General features: G+C 45.3%; 1 long non-coding RNA gene across 1 annotated transcript; it reads left to right on the forward strand.

Moving 5' to 3' along the window:
• The first annotated feature begins 523 nt into the window (after positions 1–523).
• LOC113618743 (uncharacterized) lies at positions 524–13,400 on the forward strand. The gene is made up of 4 exons (XR_003432103.1): positions 524–626; positions 11,447–11,572; positions 12,258–12,404; positions 13,190–13,400. It is a non-coding gene; the product is annotated as an uncharacterized LOC113618743 (long non-coding RNA).
• Positions 13,401–19,467: the final 6,067 nt, after the last annotated feature.

Consider the following 19,467-nt stretch of genomic DNA (forward strand, 5'->3'; position numbering starts at 1 on the left):
ATCACGAGGTAGTAAGGAAAAAGGCACTACACTGCCTAGATTGAATCTTGACTCTGCTACTTGCTAGGTACGTGACCTTGGGCAAAGTACTTTATGCTTCAGTGTCATCACACGTAAAATCGTCATAAAATATTAGCTACCTACATAGCGCTGTTGTCATGACAATTCAGATTACACGTGTAAGTTTCTTAGAACGGTGCTTGGCACACAATTAGCACTGAATGTGATGCACAGATAGATATGGATGTAACCTGCATGTATGTGATAAACAAATATCATAGAAGCGGATACATTTTTACTCCCCTATCCTTTCAGGTCTTTGCTCAAACGTCAGAGAAGCCTTCCCTGACTTCCCCACATAATGCTTCCAAGTCCCCTACCACTCCCACCCTGTCTGTTGCTTCTTCTTGTAGCACATATAACATCTTCAACGTTATATATTTACTAGTTGTATGTTTCTCAATGGGATTTAATAAAGACTTAAAAAAGATAAATAAAAATAAATGTCTTATATTTTTGAAACAGGGACTTTCAAGATACAACAGTGGGACTTGGGCAGACACGATTTCCTTGAATCTGCTCCTGGTCTGGGAATGGTTGTGACTGTTACAACTTACAATGATGAGGTAAAACACACTTTTTGTCTTGCTACTGAAATCTTTTATTTTCTAAAAAGTCACGTGTCATGTACACCCACACACTTCACATCTCCACACAGCGCTCACTGTCCAGCATCTCATTTCTGACATGTGTAGCCCTGACAGAGGCACTGCACCAAGACACAGACGCCTGCCTTCAACGGGCCTACAGTCCAGCTGAGGAACAGAGACTCCTTAACACACAAGGTAGAGACAGTACAAAGGGCAGGCCTCGCACGCATCATCCCGAGGTTTTGTTGGTCTTGCTGGGCAGAGGGAACCCACAGGGCCAATGCATCCCGCTGGTCGTGCAGGGCCAGGCTTCACCTGCTCTGCAGGTGCCACAGCCTCACCCAGACACGAGGGTCGGCTAGGCCGCCTCTCCCTCCGCCCGTCTGGTGGGGTTTCTGTAGGAGTGCTGCCTCTGGGTCTGTCTGGCCTCACGGGGCGCCTCCTCACTGGGAGCTGCAGAGTAGAAAAGGCACCACGGTCAAAGGGAAAGAATGTGGATCTTGGGGTCGGAGGCAGGTGTGAGTGCAGACGGTCATCTACAAGCTGGACCTCGAGGGGTTACTTGGCTGCTTTAACCCTCCATTTTCTCCTCTGTCCAACGGTCGCAGCAGATGTTGTCCCCACCGTGCCAGCTCAAGGGACTGTGACCTGCTCCGTCCAATAATTCCAACGTGACTGCAGGAACTACTTCCCTTTGGACTTGCTGTCCTGGGGATGTGCTCATGACGTAGCAGGATGGTGGTGGAGCAGAGCCTCACAGAACAGACAGGCATCTCTCTAGCTGGCAAGGAGAGGGTACTTGATGTAGACAGGCCCAATTTCCTGTCCTCATGAGGGCTGCGCTCAAGCCAGACACTGTGACGCCCCCACTCACGTGGAGCCCAGGAGACTCCATTCCAACTGGACCGGACACCTGATTCTGGCCCGCTGTAGCAGCCTTCTCCTGGTACACCAGGCACCTCCCTGGCAACAGTTCCACTGGGGCCATTTTCCTAATTCTCATACAGCTACCCTCTCCTCCTGACACCCCCGCCTCCTTCACTTCCTGCCCAGTTAAACCAAAACAGAATTCTCTGCTGTCCTTCCCTGTAACCTTTCATGACTGATCTGGAAATGTCTGCATAGCTTGTTAAACCCAGAACCCAAATTTTAGTTGGACAAAACAGCTTCACAGAAAAACCTGTTCACTGTTTTTAAGACAGAGCTGTTTCATTCTCCAAAAAATACATTTACTCGAAACAATACCCCCTTCTAGATGGGAGGAGAAGTGTTTTCATTCTGCAAACATCCAACAGATATTTGCCACGGGCCTAGGAGAGAGAAAATTCTCACCCCAAAGGCCTGATTTTCAGGAAGGCTCTCTCCCTCTGGAAGTAAGAGGACCAGACACAGCTCTGGTTTAACATTCCTAACGAGCTAAGATCCTCTCTGAAGATCCTGAACAGCACCCCGCCAAGGGCTCGGACTGCTCCTACCCGGGTCGATGTGCCTGGACGCAGGGTACTCTCGGATGCTAACCTGAACACATGTCCCTTCCTACGGCAGGTGACTGGCAGGCCAAGGGGTAACATGGCTGGTAGGGTAGGCAGGGCAGACAATGACAATATACAGGCACCATTCAAACTATGCATTTTGTATTCCATTGTCCCTTATTCCGTGTCCAATATTCCTATTCCATTTTGTAGAAGAGAAAACTGTGGTCCTGAGAGGTAAAATGACTTATACAAGATCACATCATCAGCAAGTGGAAACACTGAGGTCTAAATTCAAGCATGTCTTTTTCCAACACACCAAACTAACAGGCATTGCTGACTGACATGTTTGCTGACGTGAATAGTCACTGGAAGCAGACTCTGTAGAACCCTGACCCAACACTAAGGGTCAGAAATGGAATTTAACAGGTGATGAGTCATCACTGCATATTTCTCCAGGGAAGAGTAACTCTGTTATTCATGAAAATTAGAAATCAAATGCAAACCTGACCTTGAATGCAGCTGTATTTACCAAAGTTTCCCTATCAACACTCTGTTAAGTGAAATTAAGTACATGGCAAGATCCTTTAATTTTCTCCAAATCAAAATTGAAAGATTTAAAAAAAGAATCTTGGTTGCATTTTTCTATGTGTAATACATACCTGTTTCTAAAGTGATTTAATAGACTATCTTTTTGAGCAGTTTTAGGTTCACAGCAAAATTCTGCACGAAGTACAGAGTTCTCGTATGTCCTCTGCCCCCATGTGAACAGAGCCTCTTCCACTAGCAGGCCTGGAATGGCACAGCTGTTGCAGCTGATGACCTGCACTGACACATCATTCAAAGCCCACGGCTCACATTACGATTCCTTCTTGGCGTTGCACATTCTATGGATTTGACAAATGTGTGATGACATGTATCCATCATCATAGTATCAACAGAGTAGTTTCACTCCCGTAAAAATCTTCTGGAACCCGTCTATTCATCCCTCCCCCTCCCTAACCTTTGGCAACCACCGATCCTTTTACTGTCTCCACAGTTTTGACTTATCCAAAATGGCATACAGCTGGAGCCGTACAGCAGGCAGCCTTTTCAGAGTGGCCTCTTTCACTTAGGAATATGCACTTAAGTTTCCTCCGTGTCTTTTCATGGCTTGATAACTCATTTCTTTTTAGCACTGAACAATATTCCGTTGTCAGGATGTATACCATGGTTTACTGATCCATTCACATGCAGTGGGACATCTTAGTAGCTTCCAAATTTTGGCTATTATAAATAAAGCTGCTGTAAACATTTGTGTGCAGGTTTTCATGTGGACATAAGTTTCCATCTTATTTGGGTAAATAAATAGTACAACTGCAAAACTGTACGTAGAAGTATGTTTAGTTTTGTAAGAAACCACCAAACCGTCTCCCAAATGGGAACATCATTCTGCGTTCCCGCCGGCAGTGACAAGCATTCCTGTTGCTCCACATCCTCGCCAGCATTTAGTGTTGTCAGTGTTCTGGATTTTTGCCATTCCCATAGGTGTGAAGTATCTCGTTGTTTTTAACTGCAATTCCCTAATGACATACGATGGGGAGCATCTTTTCATGTGCTTATCTGCCATCTATATGTCTTCTTTGGTGAGTTGTCTGTTCAGATCTTTTGTCCATTTTTCAATTAATTTGTTCAGTTTCTTGTTGTTTTCAGAATTCTTTGTATATTTTGGATAACAGTACTTTATCAGATACGTCTTTTACAAATAGTTTCTCCCAGTCTGTGGCCTGTCTTTTCATTCTCTTGACAGAGAGACAGACAGCTCTCTCTTCTGCAGAGCAGTTTTTAATTCTAATGAAATTCAACGTTCAACGTTCAACATTAACGTCAAATGTTTAATGAAGCTTAATTTTAATGAAGTCCAGCTTCTCAATTCTTTCTTTCATGGATCATGCTCTTGGTGTTGTACCTAAAAAGTCATAACTAAATCCACGGTCTTCTAGACTTTCTATGTTACCTTCTAATAGTTTTATAGTTTTGCATTTTACATTTAGACCTATGCTCCATTTTAAGTTAATTTTTCTAAAAAGTGTAAGGTCTGTGTCTACATTCATTTCTTTGCATATGGATGTCCAGTTGTTCCAGCACGATTTGTTGGAAAGACTACCTTTTTCCATGGTATTGCCTTTGCTCCTTTGTCAAAGATCAGTGGGTCTATATTTGCGTGGGTCTGTTTCTGGGCTCTCTGATTCACTGATCTCTTTGTCTGCTCTTTCACCAATACCACACTACCTTGGTTACCGTAGCATGATAGTAAGGCTTTTTTAAATTAACTTTTATTGGAGTGTAGTTGCTTTACAATGTTGTGTTAGTTTCTGCTGTGCAGCAAAATGGATCAGCTCTATATACACATATAGCTCCTCTTTTCTGGATTTCCTTCCCATTTAGGTCACCACAGCACATTAAGTAGAGTTCCCAGTGCTACACAGTTATAGTAAGTCTTGAAATCAGGAACGTCAGTCCCCTGACTTTATTCTTATCCTTCAATATTGTGTTGGCTCTTCTGGATCTTCTGCCTCTCCATAGAAACTTTAGAATCAGCCTGAAGATATTCACAAAATAACCTGCTGACACTCTGACTGGGATTGTGTCAAATCTATAGATTAAGTTGGGAGGAACTGACTTTTTCACAATATCGAGTCTTCCTGGCATGAACACAGAACATCTCTCCATGTATTTTATCTTCTTTGATTTCTTTCATTACAGTTTTTTAGTTTTTTTCATATATCTCTTAAACATACTTTGTTTTATTTATACCTAAGTATTTCATTTGGGGGAGATGCTAATGTAAATGGTATTGTTTTTGATTTCACATTCCACTTGGTTCACTGCTGATACAGAGAAACTGATTAACATATTAACCTTGTATCCTGCAACCCTGCTATAATCACTTATTAGTTCCAGTAAGTTTTATTATTTTGAATTTTCTACATAGACAATCCTGTTATCTGTGAACAAACACAGCTTTATTTCTTCCTTCCCAACCTGTATACCATTTGTTTTCTTTTCTTCTCTTACTGCATTAGCTAGGAATTGAAGTATGATATTGAAAAGGAATACTGAGGGACTTCCCTGGTGGTCCAGTGGTTAAGAATCCACCTTCCAATGCAGGGGACGCGGGTTCAGTTGGGGAACTAAGATCCCACATGCCGTGGGGCAACTAAGCCTGCGTGCCACAACTAGTGAGCCCGCATGCCACGACTAGAGCCCATGCACCCTGGAGCCCGAGTGCCACAACTACTGAGCCCACGCACTCTGAAGCCCGCATGCCACAACTAGCGAGGAGGCCATGTGCTGCAATGAAGATCCCACATGCCACAACTAAGACCCCAAAACAGCCAAAAATAAAATAAATAAATAATAAAAAAGAAAAGGAATAGTGAGAGAGGAAATCCTAGCCTTGTTTCTGATCATAGTGGGAAAGCCTCTAGTTTTTCACTATGAAGTATGTTAGCTGTAAGGTTTTTATAGATTTTTTAAATCAAATTGACAAAGTTCCTGTATTCTCAGTTTGCTGAGAGTTTTTGCCATGAATGGATGGTGGATCTTGTTAAATGCCTTTCCTACACCTATTGTTATGATCAAGTGATCTTTAACTTGTTGATGCGATGAATTACATTAACTGATTTTAAACTGTTGAACTAGCCTTGCGTATCTGGAATAAACCTGAGTTGGTCATGGTGCCTGATTCTTTTCATACATTGTTGGATTCAATTTGCTAATATTTTGTTGAGGATATTTGTATCGATGTCCATGAGAGATAATGGTCCATAGTTTTCTTGTGTCTTTCTCTGGTTTTGGTATTAGGCTAATGATGGCCTCAGAAAATGATTTAGAAAGTATTCTCTCTACTTCTGGAAGAGATTGTAGAGAATTGGTCTGATTTCCTACTTAAATCTTTGGTAGAATTCACCAGTGAACCCATCTTGGCCTGGTGCTTTCTGCTTGGAAAGTTATTATCAATTCAGTTTCTTTACTAGCTCTCAGCCTATCCAGACTGTCTATTTATTTTTGTGTGAGTTTTCACAAATTGCGCCTTTCAAGCAATTGGTCTATTTCATCCAGGTTACCACGTTTGTGAGCACAGAGCTGTTCATCATATTCCTCTACTACCCCATTGATGTCCGTGAGACCTGTAGTAAGCCTCTTCTTTCATTTCTGATGTTATTAACTTGGGTCTTCTTTTCTTAGTTAGCCTCCCTAGAGGTTTACTGATCTTTGCAGAGGACCAGCTTTCTGTTTGCTGGTTTTCTCTGCGTATCTCCTGTTCTCACTGGTTTCCGCATTAGCTTTATCAGCACAGATCTTATTTCTCTTCTTATGCTGATTTTGGATTTAGTTGCTCTTCTTGTTCTAGCTTCCTAGGCTTAGATGATTAATTTTAGACCTTTCTTTCTTTTTAATATATGCGTTCAATGTTATAAATTTCTCTGTAAATGCTTCTCTCACTGTATCCCCCAAGTTTTGATTAAGTTGTATTTTCATTTTAATTCAGTTCAAAATATTTTTTGAGATTTTTAAATTGTGGTAAAGTACACATGAAATTCATCATCTTAACCATTACTAAGTGCACAATTCAGTGGTATTAAATATATTCTTAATGTTGTATAATCATCATCCTCATAACTCTTTAAATCTTGTAAAACTGAAACTCTATACTCGTTAAACAATAACTCCCCTATGACTAAATACCTCGTATAAGTTGAGTCATACAGTGTTTGTCTCTTTGTGATTGGTTTACTTCAGTAAGCATAATTTCCACAACGTTCATCCATGCTGCAGCACGTGTCAGAATCTGCTTCCTTTTTAAGGCTGAATCATATGCCACTGTTATGTATGTACCACATGTTGCTTCTTCATCCACCTGTCAGTGGACATTGTGTTGCTTCCACGTCTTAGCTATTGTGAACACTGCTGCCATGAACATGGGGGTACAGATATCCTGATACCCTGCTTTGGATTCTTTGGGGTATATACCCAGAAGTGGAATTACTGGATCATATGATAATTCTATTTTATATTTTTGAGGAGCCACCATAATGTTTTCCACAGCAGCTGCACCATTTTACATTCCCACCAACAATGCACAAGGGTTGAAATTTTTCCACATCCTTGCCAGTACGTTTTTTGTTTGTTGTATAGCAGCTATTCTAATGTGTGTGAGGTAGTGCCGCACTGTAGTTTTGATTTGCATTTCCCTAATGATCAGTGAAGTTGAGCATCTTTTCATGTGCTTGTTGGCCTTTTCTGGTTGTTTGGGGTTTTTTAAGCACTTTGAATGTATCCGCCCACTGCCTCTGGTCTCCGAAGTTTCTGATGAGAAATCTTGTTAATCTTATTGAGAATCCCTTCTATATGATGACATCAAAAACCCCTGACAGGGCTTCCCTGGTGGCGCAGTGGTTGAGAGTCCGCCTGCCGATGCAGGGGACGCGGGTTCGTGCCCCGGTCCGGGAAGATCCCACATGCCGTGGAGTGGCTGGGCCCATGAGCCATGGCCGCTGAGCCTGCGCGTCCGGAGCCTGTGCTCTGCAATGGGAGAGGCCGCAGCGGTGAGAGGCCCGCGCACCGCAAAAACAAAAACAAAAACAAAAAACCCTGACATTTGGAGGACAGGGTCCTTTTTGCCTACCCTGGCTTCTAAAAGATGCATGGGAGCTGCTCCAGGAGCACCTGCGCAGCTGCCTGCCATGTGGCTGGCAGGGGGTGGGGGTGGGAGGTAGGCAGCTGCCACTGTTCTAAGAGCTGATATTGACCAAAATTAACCACAATTTACCATCCAAGTCTTTCCCTGGAAGTTGCAAGCCTTCAATAGACTCCAGAGTTCCAAAACAGTTCCATCAGACAGATTCTTCCAGTGTAATTGTTGCCTAGAGACAGATTCCTGGTGCCTCCTATTCCACCATCTTCCCAGAATTCTCTTCCAATTCAAAATACTGTTAGTTTCTCTTGAGATTTCTTTCTTGACTCATGTGTTATTTAGAGGTATGCTGTTTAATCTCTAAATATTTGGGGACTTTCCAGCTATCTTTTTGTTATTGATTTCTACTTTAATTCCATTATGGTCTAAGAGCATACATTGTATGGTTTCTATTATTTTAAATGTGTTAAGGTGTGTTTTATGGCCCAGAATGTGGTCTATCTTGGTGAGTGTTCCATGTGAGCTTAAAAAGAACGTGTATTCTGCTTTGTTGGATGAAGTAGTCTACAGATGTTGATTATATCCAGTTGGTTGATGGTGCCATTGAGTCCAACTGTGTCCTTACTGATCTGCTGCTGGATCTGCCCACTTCTGATAGAGGAGTACCCAAGTCTCTGACTATAATACTAAATTCTTGTATTTATCCTTGCAGTTCTATCAGTTTTTGCTTCATGTATTTTGACACTCTGGTGTTAGATGCATACACATTAAGGTTTGTCTTCTTGGAGAAATGACCTATTTATTACTATGGTCCATTATGTAATTATCCGTGATAATTTTCCTTGTTTTGAAGTCTACTCTGTCTGAAGTTAATATAACTATTCCAGCTTTCTTTTGATTAAGGTTAGCTGAAAGTTGACATATACATCTTTCTCCGTCCCTTTTTTTTTTAATTAAAGATTTTTTTGATGTAGACCATTTTTAGTCTTTATTAAATCTGTTACAATATTGCTTATGTTTTGGATTTTTGGCCATGATGTGAGATCTTAGTTCCCCAACCAAGGGATCCAACCCGCACCTCCCACATTGGAAGGCAAAGTCTTAACCACTGGACCACAAGGAAAGTCCCTCCATCCCTTAACTTTTAATATATATGTGTCTTTATATTTAAAGAGGGGTTCTTGTAGACAATACATAGTCGGGGTTTTGTTTTTTTTTTTGGATCCACTCTGACAATCTGTTTTAATTGATGCATTCAGACCACTGACATTCAAAGTGACTGTTGATACAGCTGAGTTAATATTCATCATATTTATTAGTTTTCTAGTTGTCATCCTTGTTATTTGTTCCTATTTTTGTTTTCCACTCTTTTTCTGTCTCTTGTGGTTTTAATTATTTTACGATTCCATTTTATCTCCTTTCATAGTTATCAATTATACTTCTTTTAACTTTTTGTCGGTGGTTGCCCTAGAGTTTGCAATATACATTTACAACTACTCCAAGCCCACTTTTGAATATCACCATATCACTTCACAGGTAGTACAAGTACTTTATAATAACAAAGTAATGCTAATTCTTATCTCCCATCCCTTGCATCTTTGCTGTTGCTAATTTCATTTATATATAAACTATAATCATCAAATACATTGCTATTATTTTGAAAGACGTATCTATTAACTCAGTTAATAAGAAAAATAAAAGTTTTAATTTTACCTTCACTGATTCCTTCTCTAATGCTTTCCAATCTTCACGTAGCTCCGAGTTTCTGACCAATATCATTATCCTTCTCTCTGAATAACTTTTAACATTCCTTGTAAGACAGGTCTATGAGGGACAAATTCCCTCAACTTTTGTTTGAGAAAATCTTTCTCTTTTACTTTTGAAGGAGAATTCTACAGGATACAGAATTCTAGGTTGGTGAGTTTTTTTCTCTCAACACATTAAATGTTTACTCTCTCCCTGCTTGCATGGTTTCTGAGGAGAAGTCGGGTGTAATTCTTAGCTTTGCTCCTCTATAAATAAGGCTTCTTTCTAGATTTCCTCTCTATCTTTGATATTTGCAGTTTTAATATGATATGCCTAGGTGTAGTTTTATTGGCATTTATCCTGCTTGGTGTTCTCTGGGCTTCCCAGCTCTGTGGCTTGGTGTCTGACACTAATCTGAAATTCTCGGTCTTTATTTAAATATTTCTTCTGTTGCTTTCTCTTTCTTCTCCTTCTGGTATTCCCGTTATGTGTATGTTACACCTTTAATAGTTGTCCTGTAGTCCTTGGATATTGTTCCTTTTTTCCCCCAGTCTGTTTTTGCTTTGTAGTTTTGAAAGTTTCTGTTGCCATATCCTCAAGCTCAGAGAGTCTCTCCTCAGTCCTGTCCAGTGTGCTAAGGAGTCTATCAGAGGCACTCTTTATTTCCGCTACAGTGTTTCTGATCTCTGGCATTTCTTTTTATTCTTTCACAGAATTCTGATCTTTCTCCTCACACTACCCATTTGTTCTTGCATGTTGTCTACTTTTACCATTAGAGACCACAGACTATTAATCATAGGTTTTCTAAATTCCTTATATGATCGTTCCAATATCCCTGCCATATCTGAATCTGGTTTTGAGGCTTGTTTTGTCTCTTCAAACTGTGGTTTTTGCCTTTGAGTATGTCTTATTATTTTTCTGTTGTTGTTGAAAGTTGGACGTGATGTGCTGGGTAAAAGGAACCCGTACTGGTTCCCACAGGGGTTTGTGCTCAGGCTAAGCTGGGACTCTTTGCATTCGCCTCTCCCATTTTGGGGGCAGCAGTTTACCCTGTGACCTCAATTCTCTTGACAGATCTAAGAACTGATTTTCTTTCTATGCAGCTTTTACTTTTTAAGACAGAGGGACAACTTCCAAGCTCCTTATATGCCAGACTTGAAGTCCTATACCTGTTTTTAAAATGCCAGACAATACAGAAATGTACTAAGCAGAAAAGTCAAAGTTCCCCAACAAATATAACTGCCTAATAACTTGGTATATATTCTTTAGAATCTTCTTCTAAGCACGTGTAGTTTTACAAACGATACTTTTTACAAAAATAGGATTCTATACAGACTATCCCTGAATATTGTGGACACCTTTCGTATAGATATGGGTATAATATCTCTTTTACTGCTACCTAGCACCTCTTCATTTGGCTTTGCCTAAATTTAATCAATCCACACTCAAAGGTATTAGTTATTTCAAAACACAATTTTTTAAATAAATAACATCACACTGAATATCCTTTTACATATAACTGTCCATTTGGGCATTCCCATAGGATAAATTTCTATATGTAGCGCTGCTGGGTGAATGGTGTTATACACCTGGCCAAAGCACTCTCTGAAACGGGTGTTCAACTTACATTCCCAGAACAGTGTCTAGAGATAGTATTTCTCCATACTGTCCCCACCCCAGGTACTTTTAAGTATTTGCCAATCTGAAAACCAACAAGGAATATCTTACTGTGGTCTGTATTTTTTTGATTACCAGCAAGACTGAGTATTTTTCATGTTATTGGCTACTTGATTTCTTCTTTAGGAATTGCACAATTTTCACTAGATTACATGGGGATGATTTTTTTTAATGGAAAGTAGAGAATAATAAACTTAAACTATGGAACTCCTCAATCCTAGGTATTACTGTCAAAGTTATATGGCCCACAAGGAACATTCTACTTCACTTCACATTCACCTGGCGAACACATCATTTGCTTAGAGTCTAATTCTACGAGGCTCGTGTCATTTGGAGGGAGTAAGCTGGTAAGTACGTGCCTCCGAGCACTTGGTGATGAGCAGCGTCAGCACTATTCAGGCGCGACAATGATATGCAGACCATTATACCCAGACCTCAGCACAGCAACCAAAGAGGGAGCTGGAGAGCTTGGAAGGGGTTCAAAGGAGAGCCACGGAGTTGATTAAAGGGCTTGAAAAATGAGAACTGGGAGGGAAGCTTAAGAGAACTGTGATTATTCAGGCTTGAAAACAATTGAAGGCTGAAGGGTGAATTAATAATGGAATTCCAATAAATAAAACTCTTACATGGTAGATGGTGATTGGCTATTTTCTAAATGTGCTGAGAACAGATGAAAAGAATCTGTACTTTAGCATCAGAAATTTAGTTATATGTAAAGAACATTCTCCTCAGTAAATCAAATTCTCTCAGGGGCAAAGGCTCTTGCCTAACAGTCTATTGTTAATATAAGTACACTTTCAGGTCAGCAGGTACTGTTTAATGCATTATTATTACAAAGAAAGACTACTGGGTATAACAGGGAATAGAGTGGCGGTGAAGAAAAATAGAGAGCTCGAGAATGAAGTAGTGTTTGCTCTCAAAAAGGAAGAGTGGAGAAAAAGGAAGGAATGGGAGGACACAAGGAGGGAAAAAGCAAAGAAAAAGAGTGAGCCACGTTAAAAACATGTTTCTTCCTTTTTACTGTTTGCACAGCGGATCCACTTAGATATTCGAGTTGGAGAACATGACCTTGATGCAGCCATTGCTCAAGCAAAGGACAAAGTTAATGAAGTTAGCTTCAAGCTTGAACATCTAATTGAGCAAATGGAGCAAATAGTCAAAGAACAAAACTATCAAAGGGTCAGTCTGCCTATTCAGCTTATGCTCCCTCTTCCTGCCCAGTACGTAATTCTCCACGAAGCCCGCGAACCAAGGAAAGAGTAAACTGCCGGCTCCCCGGGCCTCCTCTGAGCTAGGACTGCGTGGACATGCAGGGGATGCGGGGACAGCGCTCGTTCACCGTTCGCTGGACCATGAGCTCCTCTAGGAAGGGGACCGTGGCTCACTCGCCTTGGGGTGTGAGCTCACAGAATGAATAAATAAGCGTTTCCAAACACACCCCACATGGCCGCAGCGTCTCAGTGTGCCCACTTTCTAAATCACCATTTTGTTCTTGTGACATTATGCGTTTCCTGGGTCACTGTGCTCAGTGGACCCTGGTCAGACGTGGGCTCAAATCTGCCCCCCCACTCACTAACCTTCTGTCGTCTCTGAGCTTCTGTTTCTTTATCTGGAAAATAAAATGAGCACAGTGCCCAGCTTAAAGTAAAGTAAGAACCTGAATGATGAACATCTGTCAATTAGGTAATGTTCACTTTGTTTGATGGTAACAAATAAAACATATAAAGTAATAGATCAAATACCTGACACTTTACGCCAAAACACAAAAGTGTGTTTTATAAGGTTGACTCTTCTTCCTTGTCTTTGACTAACAACACCCCTTGGCTTAGAAAATGATACTGCACTTTGGCATAAGAGATTACCTGGGTGACATTAAGTACCTTGAATGCATACAGTACCTTCCCCTCAAATTCATGCAGGAAGTACCTTAAGAAACTTAACCTGCCTATTTCTCTTCTGCGTAGGACCGTGAAGAAGAATTTCGAATGACCAGTGAAGATACAAACAGCAATGTTTTATGGTGGGCCTTTGCACAAACACTAATCTTTATCTCAGTTGGAATTTTCCAAATAAAGTACCTTAAAGACTTCTTCATAGCTAAGAAACTTGTTTAAAAATATTAATAAAGGCAAATAACTACCTTCTACCTTGCATGTTTGAGTTAATATCAAAATATATTCATAAGTGTGCATAACTTTTCTGATTTCAAAGACATCAGAGGTTGGAATTGATGTTATATCATTGTAACACTGATAAAATGTCACTTTAACAATGTGGCTTCTGAGTTTGATAAAATAAATACATGATCCAGGCCTTATTTTAAAATTGGTATAGGTCAGCACTGTCCAACGGAAATAAATGTGAGCTATATATGTAAATTTTAAGTTTTCTGGTTGCCACATTAAAAAAGTCTTTTTTAAAGAGTAAAATTAACCCTAGTGACCTATATTTAACCCACTAGATCAAATATATTACCATATTAACATGTAATCAATACATAATTATTAATGAGGTAGTTTACATTCCTTTCTTGATAGGAAGTCTTAGAAACCCAGGTGTATTTTGCAATCAAAGCACATCTCAATTTGGACCAGTCACATTTCAGAGGCCAATGGCCACACAAGGTTCATGGCTACAGCACGGGACAGAGGGAGTACCTCGTTTCCCCACGGCGTTCCACTTAGAGTGGTCCTGAATCTCTGCATTTCTCTATTTCCCTGAAAGATGGCCACTTTTCTCCACACAAGTGAATGGCCCAGAGACTTTCTCTGAACCAAGTTTTCTCAGTGGGTCCCACTCTGATCCACCTCCATAGGCGGATGGAAACTGCTCTTCGGAGAGGATGGGGCATCCCGCGAGGAGTGTAATTCTAGGGAAAGCAACTTCCATTTATTTCCTCTAAATTTTAAAATAAGCGTAAGCTCACTAGAAGTTACAAAAAACAGTACAGAGAGTCCCTTCCACCAACTCCCCTATCCACCGTTTTTAAAAGCGAAATAACCTCCCCCAGGGCAAGCCTTTTCACATGTGCGTGTTAGAGGCAAGCAACGGCGCCTGGCCCGACCCGGCCCACCTCGACCATGGGGTCCAGACAGTGGGCCCCGGGCCCCACTCACACCCCATCGTGATCCTGACATTCGTCCTGGGCTACCAGGTCTCCTAATGCCCCGGCCCCAGAGTTTCCCATCCCCTACCTCCGACGGCCCAGACCCCCTTGCTGTTCCTCTGGTCCCTCCTGTCTCCCGGCCCTCATCCTCCGGGGCCCCAAGGACCCTACGCCTCCCACTCCCAGTACGGCGGGCACCGAGGGGCCCTCCCCCTGACCTCCCCACGCCCTGCAAAATGGAGGGCACGAGGGGCCACCTGGTCCACCTAGCCGGTCGGCTCAGCTCACCGTGTCTCAAGGTCGATGCACATCCCGCCTCCATGTGATTACTTCCACCCAGCCCTCAGGCGTGGGCCTCACCTGACTCTGGCGGCCCGCTGTCGGTCTGTGAGGTGCAGCGGCCTCCCACAGCTCTGCGCCTGCGCCGGCGTCCCGGCGCACCCACCTCGGCGCCGCCTGGGGGCCCACATAGGTCCTGGACTATAACGCGCTGTCCTCAGGAGAATCGCTGGAGGTTGCAGCGTTGGAAAGAGTGAGGCCAGGTCCTCGCCTGTATGTTCCTCCTCCCCGACGTCCAGCCAAAACAACCCTCAGAGAGGAAAGTCTAATTCTAACCTCCCTCTCTTCCCGGGTTGGTACCTTCCAACACAGGAGTTTTGGCGGTGCGCAGGCGTGGAATTGCAGGCCTCGGGCCACGCCCAGATCCCGCGTCCAGGTCTCGCGTGGGTCTCAGGAGGGCTTCGGTTGGGCAGCAGCATTGGCGGCAGCGGAAATCGCTGGGAAGCATGGCCGGCTGGGTGTTCTGTAATCGCTGTTTCCAGCCACCCCAGGGGACGGCGTGCTTCAGCCTGACTAACTGCGGCCACGTGTACTGCGATGTCTGCTTGCGCAAAGGTCAGGGTGGGGTCAGGGCTTTGAGGGCCCTCGGGCCAGGCCCACACCTGGACCCCTGGGCTGGTGGGGGGGGGGCGGAGGGGCTTCCGGGGGAGGGGCCCTCAGCGGGCCTGGAGGGTGGGGAGAGGATCTTCGGAGCAGGGGGCCTTGGGGGAGGGCGGGGCGTGCGGGGGTGGCGGGGCACAGGCCGAGAGGCTCCGGTTGGCGACTCTTGGGCGCTTGCCTGCGGGCTGGGGGGGGGCAGGGCCTGTAGGGGCCACAGGGAGGGCGGGCAGCACCCCGGCCGAGTGTCTCAGTTCCGGCACTGGCCCGCCTGCCACGTGGGGTCCAACCTCAGGCTGGTCCCTGTAAGGACAAGCGCAGCCAGAAGCGGGGGGTGGGGGGGGGGGTGGTGATGCAGAAGTGTCCCCGGCAGAGGGGGTGGGAGGAAGGAGGAGGCCTGAGGCGGGAGAGGACTGCGAGGGAGGCCCCGGCCCCCCCCCCCGGGGGGAAGCGGGCAGTGACGTGATCGACGTGTACTTTTTTTCTTGTGAAATGTTTTTATTGACGTATAGAGTTTATACAGGAAAAAAGCCTAAATGGAAACACAGTGAATTCTCATAAAGTGACCTACCTGTGAAACCAGGTCACAGATTAAGAATCAGAACATCTCACACACACACACCCCAGGCCTCCTCAAGGGAAACCACTGTCCTGATCCACGTTGGTGTCCATCGCCTTGGACTGTTTAACGCCGGTGAGCGGGTGGTCCAGCGGGCAGCAGGCTCCCCACACACACGCCCGCCCCGGGTGGCCCCTGCCTGGGCCCCTCGCTGCGGGATCCTCGGTGCACACTTGCCCCTGGTGCCCCTTGCCTGCTGCTCGGGACCGATGCCGTGTCCTGGTGTATTTCCCAGCTCGCGGCTGACCCTCGGGCTCTTCCAGGCTTTGGCTGTCACCGGTGGTGCTGCAGGCATGTTCATGCGGGGTCTGGGGGTGAGCACCGTCGCGTGCCCAGGGGTGGGCTGGCTGAGTCTCGGTCTGCGTGGCCGGGGGAAGTGGAACCTGGCGGGCGGCAGGACTTGGGGAAGAAGCGGCACCCTGCACAGGGGAGAGGTGTCAGAGCAGGACAGCCGCCCACGGGGCTGGACAGAAGCAGCGGGCAGGTTGGGCAGACCTGGGTGCAGAAAGGCATCTCGGTTTCCAGCGTGTGGAGCTCGCCGGGGTTGGCAGTGGGGTTCCCGTGGCCATCCAGGACGCTGCGGGGAGACAGCGGGTTTGGGGTGAGGCCCAGGACCTTACCTTTGGACACGGAGGTTCCAAGGAGAGCCATGCAGGGAGAGACCGAGGGGCTGTGAGGACACGCGAGGGTCTGGGAGTCCGGGCAGCTGGAGCGCAGCAGGGAGAGGTTAGTGCAGAGAAGAGAGTGGAGATGCTGCGGTGACGGGAGGGCTGAAGGCAGGGGATGGAGGAGCCTGTTCTCACCTGGGGAAAAGCATTTCCTAAAGAAGGTGGGTGGAGACAGGAGGAGGCTGTGAGGAGAAGAGAAAGCAGAAACGTCAAACCAGGCATCCCAGCACAGTCAGCCAGCACATCCGCATGTGGCCCTGGCCTTAGTGGCTGGGTGACCTGCGTGATTCTATGGGGATGGTGGGGACAGGCTGGCTCGGGGCTGGGAAGTACCAGGGAGGGCTAGGGGCGGAGCTTAGTGGGAGGGCGTCTGAGCCAGGACGGGAGCCCTCAGGGCTGTGGGAAGGAGAGGAGGTGAGCACAGGGTGGAGGGTTAGGCCTGGCCTGGGGGGCTGTCGGCCTAAGACAGAGGAAGGAGGCCGAGTGGTGCAGGCGGAGAGAGGTGCGTATGACGGGCCTTTTCCTCAGTAGACGACATGGGGGCTTGTTTGAGTACCTCCTGCAGGGAACTGGGGGAAAATGACCAAGAAAAGCAGAGGGGTGCCCAGCAATGCTGCAGATTCCGCAGTGTTGGAATCCTGCTTCTCAGCCGTGTTGAACTGGGGGGGCGGGGAGGCAGCCCCGGCTTTGGGCTGCTGTGCTGCCTGGAAGGACCCGTGGCGGTGGTTGTGGACCGACGGCTGGCCTCCAAGCTGCCTAGTGGAGAAGCCAAGATCAGAGGCTGTGAGGACCAGGCAGGGCCGAACCAGGAGCTGGAAGCGAGGGGGACGGAGTGGGGGGAGCCCTGGGGGTGCGGGGCCAGCCGGTGGGGGAGGAGCCTGTGGAGGCGGGCACCCCACAGGGAGGAGGCCGAGCGAGGGGTGGGGGCGGCCCGGGGGACGTGACACCTCCGTGCTCAGCCCCGGCACTGCCTGGCCTGTCTCAGGAGCTCAGTAAATGCTCCGACGCCAGGCGAGCTGTCCCAGCTGCCGCAGGGGTGAGGCCGCGGGGCAGAGCAGAACACTGTAGCCCCCAGGTGGCTGGGAGGAGCTTTCCATTTTGTAGAGTTTAAAATTTTAAGTTAAGTTTTTCCTATAGAACCTGATTGTAAGAAATATCTGGGCCTGATCTAAGTTTGTGTTGTTGATCTTTATGGCCACCATCTTGGAGCATATTTGCAAAACAAGAAAAAAAAGATTGTTGCTTATGTAAGTCTTCTCAGCTATGTGCACGCCCACAGGCATGTCCACTGCAAGTGCTGTAATTCTGTGTACTTTTGCAAGAAGGTCTGCATTTATACGTATTTAAAAGCACTACTCACTCTAATAGAATAAAATATGCTTTCTGTTACAGGTAAAAGGGATGAATGCTTGATCTGTAAAGTTCCATGTCGTACAGTTCTGCTTTCGAAACGTGTAAGTTGAAATCTGTAGTATCTGAAAGTTAATCACAGTGTTTCTTTTTAAATGTGACATTCAATTTTTAGTCATTTGCGATGTCTAAAACTTTTGTTTGTTTTGCTACGTGCAGTAGGAGATCTTACAAGCTTTCTGCATAAAGTCCAATAGCGTGGTTCTGAATACCTTGCACAACTTTCTCTTTAGCCAGAGCCTGGCCCCATTAGGAGGTGTGGTGCTCCTGGGAACAGAAGTCGGGTGCCTGTGTTTCTTCAGTACAACACCAGCTCCTCAGGAAGGTGGTGCAGTTTGGTTTTCCTGGGGTCATTTCCAATTAAGAGGGCTGAGGGAAAGTCGGTGAATTGATTCCTTCACATTTAAGGTCTAAGATGTGTATTTGATCTGATGTTTAATCTATAAAAATTGCTTTTCTGATTACAAATATAAAATTACACAAAACTCAAACGTAACAGAGAATCATAACAGAGAATGTGCAAGTCCCCCAGGCCCTACTTCCCGAAGCTGATGACAGCCAGGAGCGTGGGTCCTTCTCTGGATCCTTCTCTGCGTGTTAGTGTGATTTACCTTTTATGGGGTGTTTCCCAGTTGACACTACATTTTCTAAAATGTACACACCCACATTCTCTAGAAGTGATTGCACGGTATGACAGTATTTTCCTATTGGTAAACCTTTGGGTTTTTTTGGGTTTTTTTCTATTTCAAACAATCTTACAGTGAACATTTTTTTTTTTTAACCATAGTTCCGCATACTTGTAAGACTATTTCTAGAGCATAAATTCCTAGAAGTGGGAAAGCGAGGGCTTTCTGTTGGGGTCTCTGTGCGTGTGGAGTGCAATCACTCCCTCTCCCTTCTGTCCCATTCGGGGACTCCATCCGTATTTCCCCTTAGGAAGGCCCTGGGCCTTAACTACAGTGAGGTATCACCTCACACTGGTCAGAATGGCCGTCATCAAAAAATCTACAAACAGTAAACGCTAGAGAGGGTGTGGAGAAAAGGGAACCCTCCTACACTGTTGGTGGGAATGTAAATTGATACAGCCACTATGGAGAACAGTATGGAGGTTCCTTAAAACACTACAAATAGAACTACCGTGCGACCCAGTAATCCCACTATTGGGCATATACCCAGAGACAACCATAATTCAAAAAGATATGTGGCTTCCCTGGTGGCGCAGTGGTTAAGAATCCACCTGCCAATGCAGGGGAAACAGGTTCGAGCCCTGGTCCAGGAAAATCCCACATGCTGCAGAGTAACTAAGCCTGTGCGCCACAACTACTGAGCCTGCGCTCTAGAACCCGCGAGGCCACAACTGATGAGCCTGCGTGCTACAACTACTGAAGCCCGCACTCCTAGAGCCCGTGCTCCGCAACAAGAGAAGCCACCGCGATGAGAAGACCGTGCACTGCAGCAAAGAGTAGCCCCTGCTCACCGCAACTGGAGAAAAGACCTCACGCA

Source organism: Aethalodelphis obliquidens, unplaced genomic scaffold (genome assembly GCF_003676395.1).
Source record: "Aethalodelphis obliquidens isolate GAN/ISIS:26980383/991018 unplaced genomic scaffold, ASM367639v1 scaffold6, whole genome shotgun sequence".
Classification (NCBI taxonomy): Eukaryota; Metazoa; Chordata; class Mammalia; order Artiodactyla; family Delphinidae; genus Aethalodelphis; species Aethalodelphis obliquidens.